Source organism: Eucalyptus grandis, chromosome 11, assembly GCF_016545825.1.
Source record: "Eucalyptus grandis isolate ANBG69807.140 chromosome 11, ASM1654582v1, whole genome shotgun sequence".
NCBI classification, from domain to species: Eukaryota; Viridiplantae; Streptophyta; class Magnoliopsida; order Myrtales; family Myrtaceae; genus Eucalyptus; species Eucalyptus grandis.
Window position 1 is genome coordinate 33,111,144 of NC_052622.1, and position 8,940 is coordinate 33,120,083.

Here is an 8,940-nt window from a genome sequence, read left to right on the forward strand (position 1 = left end):
AGTAACTATTTAGGTTTTTCCCTAGTGCTCTGTAACTGCTAAAACCTTTGGATCTAACATTCCCAACAAAGATTTGATCATTAGGTGGGATATCATGACTCAAATCTCTCAATTTTGAATTATTCCTAGATAAGGGCTTAAGTATAAAGATTATTTTTTTGAATTTCTCAATATCCAAGGGTTTTTTTTTTCATTCATATGAGTTTACTAGATTCAATCATGCAAATTAGAATCATGTCCAGAATCTCACTCTAACTTCTCTAAAAAATGCCCCAATCTTTTGTGGAAAAATCTAGAGTTTTTTGTTCGTCTCCCGTTAAAAAAATGAAGATATAAATTCTATCAATGTAAGTCACACTAGAATGAATCTAGAACATTTTATTTCTGTTCAAAAGGAAATGCTCGGAACAACTTTAGCAAAGTCTTATTGAAATCTCAAACTCCCAATGGGCTTGTGAAGTCTTTTACATCAATAAAAGAATAGAGCAGAATAGGGGAAATATGCGATTGGTCATAAACTACCCTTAACCTTTTTTCTCCAAAATGATAAATTTTCTTTGCCTTTTCGAAATTCTCTTTTTGCTAGATTAACCAAAGCTTACATTTATTCTAAATTTGACCTCAAAGTCAAATTTTGGCAACTATGCATTCATCTTGAAGACAGACCTAAGACAGGGTTTTGTATTTTAAACTAGCATTTTCAATGGAAAGTTCTTTTTTTTTAGTTTCAAAGTAGTCCTTTCTTTGTTTCAAAAGGCTATGTGATGCATCTTTGAGCCAATCATGTCTAATGTAGCAATTTACATTGATGACATATTACTTTACAGTCCTGATGAAAAATCTCACTGCCTACTCTTCAAATAATTTGCAGAAATTATAAAGAAATATGGAATCATGCTCTCTCAAAGAAAGATAAATATTGTCTAGACCAAAATTAAATTTCTAGGTATGCACCTTAATTAAGATATATACCATCCAGGGCCACATATTGCTAAGGAATTATTGAAATTTCCTGAAGAGGATTTCACGACAAAGCAAGTTTGGTAATTTTTTGGGATAATAATTGAGACTTTGTTCTAAATATTGCAAAACTATTGATTCGTTTCAACTGATGTTGAAAAAAAAAATCCTCCACCTTGGGTAAAAACTCAAATTAGGTTAGTTGCCTCAGGTATGCTATCCTACAGTAGGCGAACCTTAGGTTTTTTATTTCCCCTACATTTGTTTTGTTTTATATTTGTTGAAAAAGCAACGTAAGACTTCACGCTAACACCACACCACTATTTATTGGTGACTAGTCAGCCACATTAGTAGTTTCATCTACTATTTTAATGTAATAACTAATTTGAAATATATATATATATATATATATATATTATGGTGTCGTGGTCCTTTTCTTCTTTAGCTTCCACTATAGAAGTTATTAAAGGTGTGTATCTTATAAAGTATATATTTAAATTCTTCCACAAGATTAACTGGTTGCCATGAACTTGTGCAACAAATATATGGACAGAATTGCACCGTCATTAATTATAAGTAACAATACCGTCTTCTTAATTAGTAAGATCACATGTGGTTAATTTGTGGGTCATCGGTCTTGGTGAAAAGGCCAAGTTGCAACATACAATGCACGTGTATTCAATTGATGAATCATGTAGCCTAGCATCAAGTTCTATGTTTTAGAATAGTTAGATGTTGAACCCCCATTTTGTCTAACAGTTCAAATTTTTAAAACAATTGACAAAAGTCCTACAAAATCTCATATTGTATCAGACCAAGAGGTCTTAGGTCTTAACTTCAAATCTTTTTGGACCTCTATTTGTCTTCCCTTGCTTATTTTCACCATTAGAAAATTCAAATAAAAGCTAAAAGCTTTTGTGCAACTCTGATGCGTTACAAATACATTTTTCCTAAATTGTCCTAATCATGCAAGTTTCAAAAGTAAAGATATAATTTAATGAGTCACGATGAAGGCCCCAAGGGCACGCGAGAATAACTAAGTAGGGGATAGAGGCCTCCAAACGAGGATGTAGTTAGGCGGGGGATCCCAATCGGACTGGGATTCTCCCTATCTTGCTCAATAATATTTACCAGAATTCATGTCATTTCATGATTCGTGCCTACCCTCGTACCGAACGGTCGTCTCCGTACGTGAATTGTCGTGACCAACCTTATCATACACGAAGATTTATGGGGAAAGACAACGACCAGCCCACCAATGTGCTTAGGTTTGGGTCTTTTCCTTCTCCTTTTAGTTGCCGATAATGCGTTGCTTTCTTGTTGCGCTAATTGGATCATATCTGAAGCAAATCTTCGAATTAGTTCTATGAGAAAAGACGGCACTACAAACTGGGCTTTCCTACGCGTGAACTTCGTCAAAACGTCCATCTTTGTAAACCGCCAATACGAAGCTTGATTGAAGAAAGTTCTCCCCGCTGAGGGTGGAAGAAAATATTGCCTTAGCAAGACGACAATCATCCCCAAGCTTCTTGTGTGAGTCACCGTAAACTAAGTCAAGTTACTCGTGAGCACGTAGCTCAGCCTCAGTTCGATGATATATTACTCGATCAAATCAACTTTTTTGATCTTGAGTTGAGCTCAAGCTACTCAAATCTCATATTGAGTCAAGCTCAAGCTTGCAATTATGATTGTGATAAAATCAAACATAGGGATCCTAAAGTTACACAGTGCATCCACACACGAAAATCCAAGGAGGATATTCGGGCTCTATGAAGTTCTAGAAGATCGAGTTTCTTTAAGCTCAAGCCAAGCTCGGTAAAACTCTATTACCAGATCAAGCTCAAGTCAAGTTTGGAGCACCGACTTACGTGCCCTTCAATAAATTACACATTTCCAAGATCTTTTTTCCCAACCTTTAGAAATGCCGCCCATTTTGACTCAAATACTGTCAAGATTGGTGTCGGAAAGACTTTTGGCGGCTTATGTGCACTAAATGGTGCTAGATATGTTATTTAAGGCCATCTAGGCACTTATTAATGCCATCAATTAAGTCATTAAATCGCTGTGACCAGCAATAAGGGAAAGACTGGAAATAAAATACTGGGGGCATAAGAACTCTGCTGTAAATTGTAGTGATGACTCGACCCAAGCTTATCTCAACTCAACTCGATCGGCACCCAAGTGCCCGACACCAAACTATTGAAGTTTCACAGACTGGTGAGTACTCAATAGACAAAAGATATTGCCTTAATGTTATGAAGCTATGCCATTCTTAAAGAAGTGTAACGGGCTAGAACGAGAGGCCCGGATGGAAGTTGTGCCAAGCTTTTGTATCCGGTAATCTCATGCCAGATGATATGACTCCCTTACACACAGAGAACGAGTATCCATTTGACTTTTATCGAAACGTTGCTCACTAAACGACGCCGACGATGATAGGCTTGATTATTTGTTTTCCGAAGAGTGGGCTTCTCCGCTTTTAAAGGAGGTAGATCATGACAAGCATCTTTGACGACGGATTTCAATTCAGGTCACGAATCATGATCTTTATAGGTGAGTCGAGGCAAACTTGCCATTTCTAATTTAAGACATAGCCACCTAGATAATTTTTTCTTTTTCAAAATACGGATCAAAGAGACAGTAGAATGAGTTCATTTACGATAGGAACGAGATCAGAAAGATTTTAATTGCTAGACAAGACATTGCAATTCCAGAGCACCTATGCACGCGGTGTTAATCACCACTTGCATATACAAGTTACGACGCGTGCATTAACTACATAGAAGAAAGAACTAAATTAGCTTAACTAGCTACTCGAAAGACAACAACAGAGGCATATGCAGCGACTTAACCCGTGTCAAACTTCACATGAACTATTCGCCACTGGTCCATTATCGGAAGCTTCCAAGCTTATCTCACCCTCATATACATTGTCTTTCCGCTCCTTGACCTCATCAACGTCGATGATGCTGTCGTTAGAGGCGATATTGTGACTTTGAGTATGGCCAGTCAGCTTTGCACCACCAAAATTATTGGGTTCCTCCAAAACCATCACATTCGTCTTCCTATATATCAGATACAGTCCCATCTGAAACACTCCAAGGATAAAACCCAGTACATTTGGAAGCTATATAAATGATCATACTTGTGTTGGAGAAAACTTCCTTGCCTGTTTTGAAGATGACAAAACGTTTTATCAGTCTAGTTTGAAGATTTGCAGATTCTTTAGTCAAAGTCTGAAGACTGCCGAACCACCAGACTTAAGACTCAAATTCTATTCACATTGACATTTTCTAGACCGTTAAAGAAGACTTATCCAGAACTGAGTATTTCGTTAAAGATTTGATTCTATCAACTGAAGAAGATCTCTCGGCTGGATATAGCATCTTGGAATCTGTTATTCGTTTTGATTTCAATTCGGGTAATTTAGATCCGTTGATTGACGAAGCATACTTGAAATATTCTACTTATGGAAACCTAGATCATGATTGTATGGACGAGCAAGATTGATGGGCTATCGTCATATTCCTTAAATAACTTGAAATCTCCCTAATTGATCCTGTCCAACGGGTAGATTGGAAGAGCTCATTTGGTAAGTGCCAACGGGTATGAAGGCATGGGGGAGTATATAAGGAAGATGTTCCAAATTATTCGAGTGTGTGCGTGATAGAAGAATTCCAAAATATGAAGCTCCTTGTTCTTTGTCAATTCAATTGTTGAGCGAAAACTTGTAAAGAGAGTTTATACTTCTGTGGGACCTTGAGGAAGTGTAGCAAAGTCTCTACACTGTGAAATTAAGGAAGAGCTATACTGTAACAACTCTTTTGATTTTTAGTGAAATCCAGCCGGTGGGCTGTCAGTGCAGAAGAGTAGACGTAGGCTTAGATTAAGCTGAACCACTATAAACCTTGTGTTCTTATTCTCTTCCCTAAGCTCCTTTACTTTGATCGTAATTCTATTTGATTATTAGAGTCTAATTTCCTTTTCATAATCTATTGCTAAATAGAGTTGGTTTAAAAGCAACATTATATACTTTACTCTGTAAAATTTGTTTTCGCACTTATTCACTCTCTCTAGATGCTCGTACTAGCTTCACAACTTGCGTTAATGAATGTATATCAGAAAGTAAAGCGATATCTAAACCGTAGTCTCTGCAACAAACTTTTTTCTTTGGGTAATAGAAAACACTTTTTAGCATAATTTCTAGTATTTGCCGAAAGTCGATGCATACCGCAACGTGGATGTCCTTGAGGAAACTACCGTAAAGGAGCCAAGTTGCAGCGCTGAGAGTGAGGAAAAATGAGAGAGAGCAGGGCATGAACTCTACGCTTTTGGTTCGTATCACCATTCTCTGCACAATATCCGTCGAAAATAAAGGTCATGCGAAACTTGTCTCACATCACTCGGTAGCAATGTGCATGAAGAAAAGTATAAATAGGGAAAAGTAAAAAATAAAATAAAAAATGAAGAGTTACTTCAATTATTCACCATAACACTTAAAGGAGCTGCGAAAACGCTGACGGAGAATCCAACACAAAGCCACCCAAGAAGTTGGACCGTGGTCGATGCCTTTGTTAACAAGCGGGACAAGAGAAGAAAGGAACAAAACGCTCCAAAGCCCGTCACCATCAGCTTCACTATAAATATCTGCATGGATGCATCCATGCAAGCATTTATCATTAAAAAACCTTCTTTAACAACGTATGCTGTTACATATCGACCGGGTAAGAATTGTGACGATATCATGTATATGAGATTGAATAGGTAAGTTCGTACCTTGGCTTTCTTAGGAGCATAAGCAAGGTAGAGAGCAACGTAGATGGTCTCTATGACACATCCCACTGAGTTGATAGTGATGAGAAGGAAATCATTGGACTTAGAGTTGATGCATGCATAGTATAGCCAGAGCATGGCGCTGAGCAAAGAAACCACGTACAGAACTGATTGAAACCCTTCGGTCGAGTTCCTCTTGCATACCCTATAAAATGTTTTTTTTTTTTTTGGTCAGAAGTAATAAATTTTATAGAGCTTTGAGCCAACATTTACAAAATCCATTACTACAAAACTTGCACTCAACAAGACAACAAGTCTACATGAGTGAAAGGGTGTCGGAAGTAAAAGAAAACTGCAAGAGCGGCCAAAGCAAACACCAACCTAAACAACAAGCAAGAGACCAAGGAGGAGAGAAAAGCCACGTAGGGCCGAGAAAGACCAAACCTCCCTAGACAACCAACAACAAAGCAGGAGAACCACAAGCACCAAAAGGAGAAGCCGCTGAGAACAACTCACACTGGGTTCACAGGATGGGGAAGGAAAATGGAAGGATCAAACCCCCAATTTCTATGGAGTCTTCTGTTTCTAGGATTATCTTCAACGTTTTTGAATGTTAGAGCCTTGTCCTTCACCACTCTAATGAGATGATTTTTGACTGCCGCAGGAGTCGCCGTGTGATCTCTAAAGAGCATGCCGTTTTTATATTTCCAAATAAGGTGGCAAAGGGCACCAAAAGAGAAGCAACCAATGGAGCAGTAGAAATCTTTACCGAATATAAACTTTATAGCCCACCGGAGGTTCTCAGTCCAAGTCTTGTTCCGCCAAGGGAGATTGCATTTAGCTGCCCAAGAGAAGGCCATGCTGGCAACGATAGAACACTCGAAAAAAAGATGAACAATGGAGTCCGGTGTTAGCTTACAAAAGGGACATACCTCATAGCCAATTCTGCCATAGGACATAAGTAGGGTTTGGGTAGGGAGACGATTCTTCGTAATTAACCAGAGATTAAATTGATATCTCGGGGTGATAGCTTTATTCCAAATAAATGAAGCCCAACAAACCATATCCTTCATTTTCTTGATGATATCCCAAGCGGATGCAGCTTAGTAAAGACCATCGGGGCTATCGCTCCAAGTAAAATAATCCGGAGATTCAGAAAGGAGAGGGAGAGAATGATCCCAAGAATCAATCACTAACCTGAAAGCCTGACTTGCTGGAGAGAAGAGATCAGCCACCGTTGCACACTTGGATAAACCATAATTCATAATAATTGACTTTGAGCAGATAAGGTCCAAGGGACCTCTTTGATGCCAATTATCAAACCAAAGGGAGATTGACTGACCATCCCCAATCCACCATCGAAAGTGGAGACAAAATTCTGATCTAAGGTGAATGATTCTCTTCCACGCCCATGAGCAGAAAGCGGGCCTCCCAGCTACCCAAAATCTCTTCCTCTTCAAGAAGGTTGAATGTATCCATTTGCACCATAAGAACTCCTTGTTAGTAAACAAGATCCAAATGTGTTTGAGCATTGCTGCCTTGTTGTAATCCCGCAATCTACGAATACGAAGTCCTACCAACATAAGCAAAAAAAATGATTGCAAGAACCCTATTAACCACTCGTTCATGTTCATACTTCCAGGCCCTCCTGTTAAGCTAAACAAAAAGTTGATCAAGAGGATGAACTTACACTGGGGCCAAAAAGACCACGAAAGATATAAGATTACCTGGGACAAAGAATTATTAAAAAAAAAAAAAAGATGACAAATGAGTCGGTCCATGGCCTTACGAGGGAATCAATATCTTGATGAGATAGGGGTTAGTGATGGCACAAGTATAATATGCATGTTAACCCCAGTTTTAGGAAGATACTAAGTGAGATTACAAGTTAGATCATGTCAAAGCTAAAACTATATACCTAGAAGGCCAAAAGCAAAAGCCTAGGGATTATCGGTCGAGAAAATGGCCATTGCCCCTCTCTTTACTTCTCAGGAAATCAAGGGTGGCAGCTCAACCGGAGGAAATATTTGAGAATGAAAGGTTTCACAGCTCAACACGAGACGCCCTAGTTATGTCTCTAGCCCTCAGTGATGAGTTGTGCTGTGTGAACTCTTGTCACGCAGGCCATGCAATATATAGAGAGAGAGAGAGGAGAAAGACCACACCGTCTTGGGCCATGATGTAGAGTATTATAATCGCCCAAAATAATTGGTTGGGTGTTGTAGCACAAACAGACTGTGCACCCGAAAGATCAACACCTTGTCAGATGATTTTTGTTGCGGAAATGGGTGATCGAACATTAAATAAACAGAGTGAGAAAATAAATTGGACATTGAATTTATGTGATTCAGTCGTAGTGATCTACATCCATGAGGAGAGTAGTGACGAATTTTACTATAAATCAAGTGATGTACGGAAATTACAACCGCACTGAAGTCGCTCAAACATGCTCAGGTTTCTCAAGTCTCAATTACGCCTAATAGCTCACGCAATGTTTAGCCCCATAATTTCTTGTGAAATAATTTTTCAATCTTGCGAAAGAATTAAACAAATCTATTTCTTTGGTTTTGAATCTCGTAATGAAATATCTTTAACAAAGTGTTATATTTTTATTTTTATTAAAGGAAACTTAGGTTATGTGTTAGCTTTGAATAGAGAAGGTCAAATGCGAACGAGACTATATCTATTATATAATGCCAAATCTAAAGAAGTTGCTTAATATGCTCACCAATGATAATCAATGTCGAAATCTATCTAAACTCACTTTAAAATGATAATGGAAACCTATTAACATTAAAGTGGTTTATACACTATTGAGGATGATTTGACAACACTGGATATTAATAAAAGCGCCTAGAAAGTATTAGTTTTAAATAAATTTGAGGACACAATGTCAAAATCTAATCGATGACGTCGGATAATAAGGATAACACCTACTAGACGCTGCTCCTAGATGGATATAAGGACATAATGTCCGAATCTAATTGATGACGCTGAACAATGATAACAACACATAGTAAACATTGCTCCTAGATGAGTGTGGGGACACAACGTTGAAATCTAATTGATGACGTTTGATAATAGTAATAACACCTAGCAAACACTACTCTTAGATGAGTATAAAGACACAATGTCGGAATATAATTGATGACGTTGGATAGTGGGTGAGCACTGAAATCTAATCAACAGTATCTCTTGGGATATAGA

The 8,940-nt window shown here is 38.1% G+C and overlaps 1 pseudogene; it reads right to left on the minus strand.

Moving 5' to 3' along the window:
* Window positions 1-3,817: 3,817 nt before the first annotated feature.
* On the minus strand, window positions 3,818-7,703 carry LOC104427783 (annotated as a pseudogene).
* Between the last annotated feature and the right edge of the window lie 1,237 nt (window positions 7,704-8,940).